The 12,326-nt window shown below is 38.6% G+C and overlaps 1 protein-coding gene and 1 non-coding gene across 2 annotated transcripts in view; one reads left to right on the top strand and one right to left on the bottom strand.

The window, feature by feature from the left end:
• Positions 1-12,326, top strand: part of LOC139741815 (broad substrate specificity ATP-binding cassette transporter ABCG2-like) — a 113,118-nt gene that overhangs the window by 62,166 nt on the left and 38,626 nt on the right.
• Trnat-ggu (transfer RNA threonine (anticodon GGU)) lies at positions 7,439-7,511 on the bottom strand. The gene has a single exon. It is a non-coding gene; the product is annotated as a tRNA-Thr (tRNA).

Below are 12,326 nucleotides of genomic sequence, written 5' to 3' on the forward strand. Positions count from 1 at the left end.
AGCGATCTCCTTTACCAGAACACCTCACTCATGGTGATCAAGTTGAGTTAGCCAATTGTTTTAATCAATATGTCATTAATAAAATTGTGGCAATCCAACGGAGTTTCCCAACTCGTTGTGAACAGCCAAGTGACATTGTATGTGAAGTCAAGTCAGAATTGAGTGAGTTTAGGTCTGTCACTGTTAATGAGATAGAAAAGCTTATTAAGAACTCACCTAACAAATCATGTGAACTTGATCCAATCCCAACAGATTTGGTTAAGAAGTGTCGCAGAGTTTTAGCACCCGTTATCACAAGAATCATAAATGCTAGCCTGAGATTAGGTGTCGTTCCACAGGTGTGTAAAAAAGCAGTTATTCATCCAACTTTGAAAAAAGCAAGCTTACATCAGGAGTGTCTAAAAAATTACCGCCCAATTTCAAATTTACCTTATTTAAGTAAATTGCTTGAAAAGGTTGTTTTCTCACAACTGACGATGTATCTGCAAGATAATGAATTGCTTGATTCATTTCAAGCCTGGTCATAGTGTAGAAACACTGTTAGTCAACTTATCAGATATTGTGTTCAGAGAATGAGATAGTGGTAACATCACTGCTCTTATCATGCTTGATATGAGCTCAGCTTTTGGCACAGTCGATCATGCTATTCTGATTCAACGATTGAGATATTTGGGCATCAAAGGAACTGTTCTTGATTGGTTTATATCCTACTTACGTGATCGATCTCATTATGTCAGACTTGGTGATTCTACCTCTTTTAAAACTATGACAAAGTTTGGTGTACCTCAAGGTTCTGTTGGAGGCCCGCTGCTTTTTTCTCTGTATATGCAACCAATTAGTGAAGTATTTCGCAAGCATTGTATTAGTTATCATTGTTATGCGGATGATATACAACTTTATTTGTCTTTTAAACACACTGTGTCTTCATTGTCATCCGCCATTGCAAAACTCGAAGCATGTTTGCAAGACCTGAAAATCTGGCTTACATCCAATGGCCTTAAACTAAATGGTGACAAATCTGAGTTTCTGTTATTGGGATCAAAGCATATGTTAAGCAAAGTTAATTATCAGTCATGTCATGTCAACATCGGTAACACTTGCATTACTCCGTCGAAAACAGCCCGTAATTTAGGTGTCATATTTGATCAGGAAATGTCATTTCGAAGTCATGTAACTCATATTCAGCGGAATGTTCGATATCAGTTGCGTAATTTAAGTTTCATAAGGAAATATTTGTCTAAATCTGCAGCTGAGACACTTATTCATGCTTTGATTTCTTCTCGGTTGGATTTTTCGAATTCATTGTTGTGTAATCTTTCAAAAAAAGATGTCACAAAACTTCAACGGTTGCAAAATTCTGCTGCCCGATTGTTAACTTTTACTAATAAGTTTGATTCCATGTCACCAGTTCTCCGTTCCTTACATTGGTTACCTGTAGAAAAAAGGATTATTTTCAAGATTCTGTTATTAGTACATCATTCAATTCATTCTTTTTTCCCAATATACATAAGTAGTTCTGTTCAAAAATACAATCCGACACGAAGGCTACGTTCATCATCAGATGCATTCTTACTCCAAACACCCAGAGTAAAACATGGGTATGGTGATCGTGCTTTTTCCGTCATGGGACCAAAATTGTGGAATAAGTTACCTCTTCAGTTAAGGGAACTGTCATCTACAGAGTCATTCAAATCCAAACTTAAAACTTATCTGTTCCTTTCATACTGAGGACTGTAATTGCTGTATGTCATTAATATTGGATCAATATTGTATTTTTAATAGGTATATGTTGTATTCTTTATTTGGTGTATATTTGTTTTTGTTTACCATTTTCTTCTTTGTTGAAAGGTTTGAATATGTATATGCATGTAAATATATGATATCTTTTCATTTTTGAAGCGCCATGGGCACTGAAAAGTGGACCTGTGCGCTATACAAGTAGCCACTATTATTATTATCATTATTATTATTATGGAAATATCAATGGCTACGCTGGATATATCTCAGGTATGCATAATCTTGTACGGATTACGAAATCGTTACTGCACACTGTAGTAATTCTATCCTCATTCAGGCAGTTTTTGTTGTTTTTTTACGTGATTGAGCAAGCGAGTATTCAGACAGTTTCATGCAACAAGAGAAAAATGAATTTGAATGTGCTTTGTCAAAGATTTTGTCGGTTGCATTTGTCCGAGCTCTTTATCGTTTTTGGCAAGTATACGAGACTGTCCACATGTTTCGACACATCACTGAACAAGACATGAATGATTTGGGGTTCCAATAAGTCTAAAATGACTCATTAAGTCATAAATGTTGATTATGCAATTAGACAAAATCAGTCACCTGGTTCTGTTTCAATGAAGATTGGAAAAAGAAGATGCTGAAAAATGGTTTTCTGTTTCCATTACAAACAAAAAGGTGTCTTTGTTACTTCACTTTGATACAAAATATTGAGAAAAACTATTCACCTCTGACATTACAGCGTGTGTAGTGCTCTGGGATCCATCCACTTGACAGAAGTCTTGGTGTCTTCTAAGATTAACAATGCGAATGAATACAATTTCTTTAATCATTCCCTATGTCAGGGATCTGTACACGAAGTGACGACAAATATGTGCTTGTGTGTATAATAAATAATGCGAATTATTCGACCCAAACTTCATTCAATCTACTAACAAATGCTAACTATATTAACCGATAACATAATACGACATCATACAGCGGTTTGAAAACTTTACTCAAAGGACTAATCGGCTAGGATAGCGCAGTGATATACAAAGTTATAGCATACAAGAGATAGATATGTAAAAGATATACTATTTCCACCATCTAAAAACTTGAAATATATTGTACATGCGTCAATGGGCGTAGAGGCTTTCCTGCCTGAACTTAATCTAGCTAGCTACGTCCTTCGCTGACATTACAGAAACAAAAAGCAGCTTGTCTACATCTCCATCAACATAGGGGTGCACAGCACATCGCACACTTTAGCCCAAGTCTTTTGAATGGTGAGAGAGGAAGTTTGCCGAGTAATAGAGATAAAGAGCCCATTCCCTTGAATACATCTCTGCTCTTAGTCCCCTGTATAGGTAGTCAACCTTTGTTATCAAAGCCAAATAACCTACCAGCACCTTGTATCATTCCATGGGGGTCAAGTTCATTCCCCTTTGTTTTATCCTCCAGAGTGCCCACTGATATCACCTAGTGTACATCGGGCTATGTGAACACTTTTGTCTTTTATCTCCATATATGACAGAGATATATTCTATGCTGTACTCTCTGCATCAAGCACGCTTCTCAAAGTCACATAGAATAAAGATGACGTTGCAAACATCTACAGTCCTTCATTAAGCTTGCTGAAAGTGGTGTTCCCCACCAATACCACTCTATATTAATAACACTAAAGCATAGATATGAAAACAAAACTACATATTCTTAGTTGCTAATGCACTTCGGGAGACTGAAATGTCATCTTCATTAACCACTGCTTTGTCAATGTAACTTCATACAGTAATTATTTGGCAGAACCAAACACTCTCAAGTTATCATATGTAATATAATGAGCGTCACACATCATGTTAATCAATATGAAATAGTATAGACACATCATACATAATCATGTCCTCACCTTAGTACTAGGAATGAGGGACTGGACTAGCTAGCCACAGGAGCAGGTTGATTAAAATGACGTTGCATGGTTAGACACATTCTCGAGAATGGTGAAAAGGAAATGCCCCTTCTGAATAACTTCAGGACACCCTTTACCCCTCATAGGGATATTCTACATGGGGGGGGGGGAATGATCCCCATGATTATGCAAATTACCTCCTGACCTAATACACCACAGTGTATGTACCTCTACTATGCAACTAGATTACTGTGATAGATTTTGCATATATATATATATATATATATATGGATAGGAAATAAATAAAACTCACATTCAAATATCACATGCAATGAGAGGGTGCGAACATACGGGGAAGGGGGGGGGGTGAGTGCTGATATTACTGTGACCCTCACGTATATAAGGTGTATGTTCTTGAATAGAGCGTTCTGGAACCCTTCAATACACATTGTTACCCTAGTGATAGTGATAATGCCCGCCAAGTTTGGTGACAAATTTAACCATGCTTTCAGGAAGAAGAGGAAACTATAAAAATCAGGCTCCATTTTGGCTACCCCACCCCATCCCCACCCTCCCTACACACACACACACACACACACACACACACACACACACACACACATAAACAGGCCCTACCTCGGAACTGCCATTAATGAAAATTTCAGTCACAATGTTGTCACAGTACTTTTATTTCAATATTCCGCATCATATTGATGTATAAATACACATAACAGAACAACAAAGAAGATACAAGATACAATATAGTGGATCATGACAAGCGAACAAGTCAGCATGTGATGCCAGAACTAAATAAGACTATTCTCATCAATAAGATGTGAAATAGGAAAGAAGCAAAACGCTGAAACTAGAGGCAAAACAAGTGCTTAGGGCCTACTAAAATTGATTTGCCGTGCGTTAAGAGATCATTATGAAAATAAAACAGGTTAAAGGGTTCTAGTCAGGCAACTTATAATCATGGGTAGCATTGAGTTTAATTTTTGTTGGACCCCAAAATTGGACCATGACTTCCACCCCCGATCCATCCCGCACCTGCAATAAACAAACGTACAGTTACAAGTCTTCTTACTAGTTAGCTTACTTAAACCATTAACTTAGCTTATCCATTCCAGTCAGAAGATTTGCAGAGATTTCTTGAATTTCGGGGCTTTGCACCCCATCCCATCCAGGGGCAATTTACAATCACATCTGGCAATTTCAGTGAAAAGTTGACCATTAATTTCAAGAAGAGTTAAAATGTAAAATTTAGGCCCTCAAACTTTAACCCCTTCCTATATAAATTGCAACCGGTTTTGTTATTCATCAATTGATATAATTAAATGATACACTGTGCTTTACTTTGTATTATTGTTTTTCTTTGCATGAATTTTCTCATGTACGTTACTTGACTTTAACCAGTTTTCCATTGTTTTGTACATAATGAAAAGAAATGTTCGAATACGTACACTTGTAAAACACAGAGGCCTGTTTGGATTATTTCCCGCATGTTATACATGTGCACCGTATTCAATCTGATACATGTACATCATAATGCACTGGTTCAATTACCTGGACGACTAAAACATTGGACATTGAAGTTGCAAACATTGCCGATTCACGAGGTATTGCCGATTCACAAGGTGTTGAAAATTTTCGTGGAACATTCACACTGTGTACAGAATTCCATGCAATACTACCTCAGATCAATGTTAATCTTCTATGCAATAGTTAACAGCTCACATTTTTTTTTTTTTGCAATATGATTTTTTTTTCCAAAATTGTTTCTTCTTTCTTTGTGGATAAGACTCTCGACTCCCGATCGGAGGACCCGAGTTCGAATCCCGCCCAGTGCTTACGTCCTTGGACAGGATGTTTTTACCCACCATGTCCCTCTCGACCCTGGTGTATAAATTGGTACCTGGCAACGTTAGGGTAATAATAATGGCAGGGCCCTCTGGTAGAGCAGTGGCAACACTGACGAGGCTACCCTGGGTAAGTAAGACATTATCATTATTATTATTATTATCATTATTATTATATATTATTATTATTATTATTATTATTTCTATAGATTTGCCGGAATGATTTTCATTTCCTTTTTTTTAACAAAATGACAGCTTGAAAATTTTTTTATGCATTGGATTGACCAGTAGGCAGCCATTTTTGTAGTCACCAACACCTCGATTCGACACATTGGTTCATACTTGACTAGACTTGTATCTTATCTCAATCAAACTCTTAATGGTACACAAAGCATGTAAGTCATGCACACCATATATCTCACCAATCTGTTGTGGGGTCTATACCTTAAACTATGACACAGATAAAACAACAGAATTGTCACATCACCACTTCATTATAAAGCGTCAAGATTTATTTCACATCTGTATAACATTCAGTTCACTTCTTGAAAGATGCATCACACTGTCTCACAACAGAATAGTGTATGGTTCTATTAAGTACCGATCATCATTAACTTGCTCAAGCAAAAGAAGAATGGAAGCAAGAAAACTTGCCGTCGTTGGTTTGAATACACACAATAGGGTTAACGGATACTGCATATTACTAGTATACATCTAATTTGTCTGTGCAGTTTCAATTATCTTTCTCTCCAGAAAGAGGCACGAAACTATACCCCTTCACTTTGAACCTACATGTACAAAGTGGAGAAACAAACATCTTACTTCAACATTCATAAATTGTCACTCTAATCTTTCACTTCATCCAAAATAGCAATAAAGTTGCAATTCTGAACATACATTATACAGAAAGAGTATCACTATTGCCTGTTGGTGGTAGAGCAAAAAACAAACAAAAAAAGACAAAAAAAAAACGAACTCCCAGGCAACCATACAAATAACCAAGGAAAATGGACATTTAGCTTTAAATGTATACAATACAGACACAGTAATTCAATGCTGTTCTGTATAAGTTGAAACTTAAACAATCTTAATTTCAAGAGTAAATGTGACGATGGGAAACTTTGCTGACATAGATGTGTATCAGTAGCCCTACAGATCACCATGCTCCGCGATCTCCTTTAAAGCTGTCAGAGGCCCTGAGGTGCGAAGCTTGGCTTGGGTGTGATACGTCACGAGATGTACTGACCCCACGAGGCATATAACCCAGGTGTTATTTACAGCCCACAAGTCACACAACCCACGAGTCATACAGCCCACAATTAAAGGAGATCTCCCGATGATTTTCAGATTTTTACATTTTTTTTGAACAACTATAAATTAGTTATACAGAGGACAGGGTTCCAAAATTCATGATAGTTGGGATGAAGAATAAGAATGTTTTTGAAATTTATAACAAATTGCAATGAACAAGGATGATGACATGGCAGAGTCACCATAAGAATGCATGAGTTCGGGCTCAAGGATGCAGCACAAAAGAAGAAGGCATGCATAGATTATACGCAAGTGAACTCGCAAGCAAGCGGTATTCTAATGGAATTACACTACTACATTTCTGAAATATGTGAGCCTCCTATATCATCATCATTGTTCAGTGTAATATGTTTAAGTTTTTTCAAAGTATTGTTTCTCTGCTAAAGGACTACAATAAATTTCACAAATCTGTACATAGAGCTGTTGATTTATGTACTATACATGATATGAAATTATGAAAATCGTCTGGAATCCCATGAGTTTACAGCCCACAAGTCATACAGCCCACGATTGATATACAGCCCACGAGTCATACAACCCATATGCAACCGATTGACAAACTGGCAAACATCGACGTAAATAAGCACTGAACTGATCAGTGTTTTAGTAGTAGCTATGATAAAACAAATCATGGGCGTACATACTCGAGTAGGATTCGAACCTACGACCTCCTGATCACCGGACAGGCGTCATCTCCACTAGACCACCGAGCTTTCGCCCGACAGCAAGTGTTGGTTCTAATCCCCATAGCATGCAGCGGGTACTGCGTAATTATAAAAATTCATGAAATTCTTCCGTCGAGATGTTTTCATTGCAACTGATTGACAAATTGTCCTACATCGACGTAAATAAGCACTGAATTGATCAATGTTTTAGTAGTAGCCATGATAAAAAATCATGGGCGTACATACAGGGTACTCGAGTAGGATTGGAACCTATGATCTCCTGCTATAAGGATTAGAACCAACACTTGTTGTCGGGCGAAAGCTCGGTGGTCTTGTGGAGATGACGCCTGTCCGGTGATCAGGAGGTCGTAGGTTCGAATCCTGCTCGAGTACTCGCCCATGATTTTTTATCATGGTTACTACGAAAACACTGATCAATTCAGTGCTTATTTACGTCGATGTAGGGCAATTTGTCAATCAGCTGCAATGAAAACATCTCGACGGAAGAATTTCATTAATTTCAACAACCCATATGCAGTTTGACAATAGGTAAGTCAAGGAGGCTGTAAACATTCAAACAGCTGTCAGTTTTCTTTTGACGTACAAAAGAATTCCACAGGTGCATTTGTGACTTTGATGATCGGGGTTCGATGCCGCCGTCTTTTCGAGCACAGAGATGATCCACTTGGAACGCTAACTTAATGTCGGCTATATTTTGTTTGTTTTTGTATTATATGAAATTAAACTTCAGCTAATGATAAGGCATATGACAAAGAAAGTAACTCCTGTCCAGGATTATGTCAAAAATGTAAATCTGATCCGTACGTTGTGAAAATATTTTAACTGTACCCTTAATGGAAAGTCGATTTTATCATCTTTCCGATCACTTCCGACAAATGAAACTGATAATAATAGTGTAATCTTCAAGTGTAGGTCTTTATTCATGTATATGTTAGATAGTAAGTGAAACATGTAAAGTCGGGTAATTTTAATTCTTATTTTATCAATTTTTGTGGATTTTTTATTCGCACAAGCTGAGATTGGTGTGCGATTGGTGTGCGCCTTCCTAGGTAGCCCCACAACTTTTGAGCTCTGTATTTGTTTGGGATTGTGTTTGATTTTGTGCAGCGTTGTTGTATTCTGTTTGCAAGTGATGATTCATGGTGTTTTTGTGCTTCAACTGGGCAAATTTGAAGGGAAGTTATCAAGTTGTTTCCTTGTATTTTCAAGATTTGGAAATCACTTGGCTAATACTGGAAGGAAGCCACCGTTACCTGCACTCTTGCATCCCATGTACAGTACCAATGTCTACAGCACTACAGACTGCAATCTTTTGTGAGAGGATTAGCATCTTTCGCTGCAAGAATGGCGGGGATCAAACTGTGGTCTTTGTGCTTTTTAGTGACTATAGTCACGGTATCTTTGACCCGTGGACTTGCATGAATGCAACTATCCTATTGATGCCAATGAATGGAGGAGAGCTGCATGCATTGAGAGTACATCCAGAGGCTGCCGTTTAAAACTCTATGGACAGCCATTACCATACTACAGCAACTCTACAGCATGTTTTCAACTAGCCATCCAGTTGTCTGGGGACGTCCAACTAAATCCAGGCCCATCAAGCGACGAGCGTCACAACGATCTTCAGAACCACCGCGACATGGAATTGCCCTCCCACAGTCAGGCGAACATAAGGTATGATGTTCCCACACTTCATCGTCTGAACATCAAACGCCAGCAGTCGATGCTATCACAGGATTTATGGCACAGGATCTGTGAGCTGGGTATCGGACGTAGAAGACGTACTCATCGTGGTCGACGAGCCACCAAGACTCACTCTGAAATGCCTACTACCATCAGGGGTCACCGCTCTTCAGACCAGAATGAAGAGACAACTGTTTGTAATCACCTTCAAGGCGATGACTACAACAATGAACTCACTGAACATTTGACTGATTTTAGTTTCTCTGTTAACATACACTGTAGGGGATTGAAATTAGCACATGTAAACATTTGCAGTTTGTTTTCAAAATGTGACCATATCAGGGAAAAATTTGTGAATAATCCCTTTGATGTTTTGTCCTTCTCTGAAACCCATTTGGATAACTCTATCAACGATGCAAAAATACAATTTGAAGGATTTTCAGTAGAAAAAGGGACCGGAACCGTCGCGGAGGCGGTGTGGCAGTCTACGTTTCCAATGCGATAGCATACAAACGGAAATATGATTTTGAGCACCCTGATATTGAATGTTCGTGGATAGAACTGAAAATCACCAATATGAAACCCATTCTGATTGGTACATATTATCGTCCTCCTAAATCAGACACACGATATCATGTATGTATGGTTGATAGCATAGCCCAGGCCACGCATACCGGTCTCGAGTGTTATATACTTGGTGATTTCAATTATGATATGTTCACGAAGAGAGAATCTCGGATAGTTAAACAGTTATGTAATCAATATAATTTTGCATCAGGTGATTGAGCAAGCGACTAGAGTAACTGAGAACTCTTCTACACTTATTGATCTTGTTTTAACTAACCGACCTGCAAATGTGTGTGAAAAAAATGTTGTAACGCACGGGTTGAGTGACCGCAAGCTCATATATGTAGTATGTAAGCATTATAGACCAAAATTACCTCCCAGGATTGTGCATACACGGGCTTTCAAGCGTTTGAATGTAGATGCTTTTTGCAAGGCACTCTTAGATGCCCGTATGGATACGGTTGTTAAACAGGGGGATTTGGAAGAAGGATGGAAAGTATTGAGAAACACTTTTACTGAGATCTGTGATACCCATGCTCCTTTTATTTCGTTAAGAGTAAGAGAGTTAAAGACACCATGGGTTACCCCGGAGTTCATTAATTTTTCACGTGAAAGAGATTATCTTCGTGCGAGGGCTGAGCGAACAAATGACTCTTTAGCATGGAGACATTTCAGAAGTTGTCGAAATAATGTGAATAATCTGAGGACCACACTAAAAAAGGAGTATTGCCAATATCAAATTGTGTCAAACAAAAATAATCCTACCTAACTATGGAAAGTGTTAAAGAGTCTTTCTCCTATACTTCAACGTACAGTGTACCGTCCAGTATAAGTCGAAATGGTTGCTGCGAGACAGATCCATTGAAAGTGGCTGATGCATTTAATCGGTTTTTTGTGTCAATCGGTAGTGAACTGGTAGCTAGATTCTCTTCTGCAGAAACCAGAGTTGCGCATGGGGATAATCATCACTCAGTCACTCCAGGTACCTTCGCTTTTGTGAATGTAGATGAGAGTTTTGTTATGAAGGAGTTGCAATCAATTCGGACTGACAAGTCAACCGGATTGGACGGTATCAGTGCCAGCCTCCTCAAACTGGCTGCACCTCTTGTTAGCAAACCGCTTACTGACCTTTTTAATCGTTCCCTTGGATCTGGGGTAATTCCCCAAGAATGGAAACTAGCCACCGTCACCCCCATTCACAAAGGAGGGGATAAGGACAGTGTAAATAACTATCGTCCTATTTCAATTATTCCAACAATAATGAAGGTGCTGGAGAAAGCTGTTCACACTCAGTTGCATGATTATCTGGCTGACCTCGACCTGTTAACACCACAGCAATCAGGCTTTAGGAAAGGGTACTCAACAAATACAGTTTTAATTTATGTCAGTGATTATGTATTCAGGAATATGGACAGCGGGAAACTGACAGGTTTGGTATTCCTAGACATAAGGAAAGCTTTCGACTCCGTGGATCATGGCCTGTTGTTACATAAACTACGTACATATGGTATAGGTGATAACGCAATATCATGGTTCAAATCATATTTGATAGGTCGGAAACAAAGCACAATGATCCAAGGGAAAAAATCTGATACACTGGCACTCAAATCAGGAGAACCGCAGGGTTCTATTTTAGAACCCCTGCTCTTCACGCTTTTTGTTAACGACCTACCCTCTGTTGTCAAACACAGCAAAATCGTTCTGTATGCAGATGACACTGCTATTATGTATAGCTGCTTCGAGTCCCAAAGAATTAGAGACTGTATTGAATGACGATCTAAGGCGAGTAGAGTCGTGGTTGAACTCGAATCGTTTAACACTCAACACTGAAAAAACAAAGTTTTTGTAAGTCGGCACCCCACAGAGAGTAAATGGTATCAGGGAAAACATTGATATTCAGATTGAAAGTGTGTCGATAGAACATGTGAAGACGGTCAAATATCTTGGTGTTTGGTTGGATCAACACTTGACCTGGAATGAACATGTTGCCCAGGTATCTGCCAAAATTGCTTCCAGGCTAGCTTTGCTCCGTAGAGTAAGAAAGTATTTGACTGTAGAGAGCGCTAAGCTATTAGCAAATGCTCTGATATTACCTTACAATGATTACTGCTCAAGTGTGTGGACAAACTCAAGTCAAAGAATACAGGATATTCTTATCAAGCAACACAAACAAACAGCAAGAATAGTTTTGCAGACAAACACTCGAACCTGAACGAATGAAATGTTCACACGTCTAAAATGGATAGATATGGAGAAGAGATGGAAATTTCAGAAAGGAAAACTTATGTTTGACATTCTGAATGATTCTGCCCCTGTATATCTGCAGAGTATGTTTTCAGCTGCCATGAGTGTACATCGATACAGTACGAGAAACGCTCAAAGTAGAGGTTTAGTTGTACCCAAAGTAAAAACTGAAAGTGGCAGAAAGGCATTTTTATGCCTCCGCCACGAAGTGGTGCCGGAGGCATTATGTTTTCGGGTTGTCCGTCCGTACGTCTGTACGTACGTCCGTACGTCCGTCCGCTTTCGTTTACGCGATAACTTAAGTAAGATTTACTGGAATTTTACCAAACTTGGTCCAAGTATAAAGTG

Source organism: Diadema antillarum, unplaced genomic scaffold (assembly GCF_040938485.1).
Source record: "Diadema antillarum isolate AM-2024a unplaced genomic scaffold, OU_Dant_1.0 seq00000955_RagTag, whole genome shotgun sequence".
NCBI lineage: Eukaryota > Metazoa > Echinodermata > Echinoidea > Diadematoida > Diadematidae > Diadema > Diadema antillarum.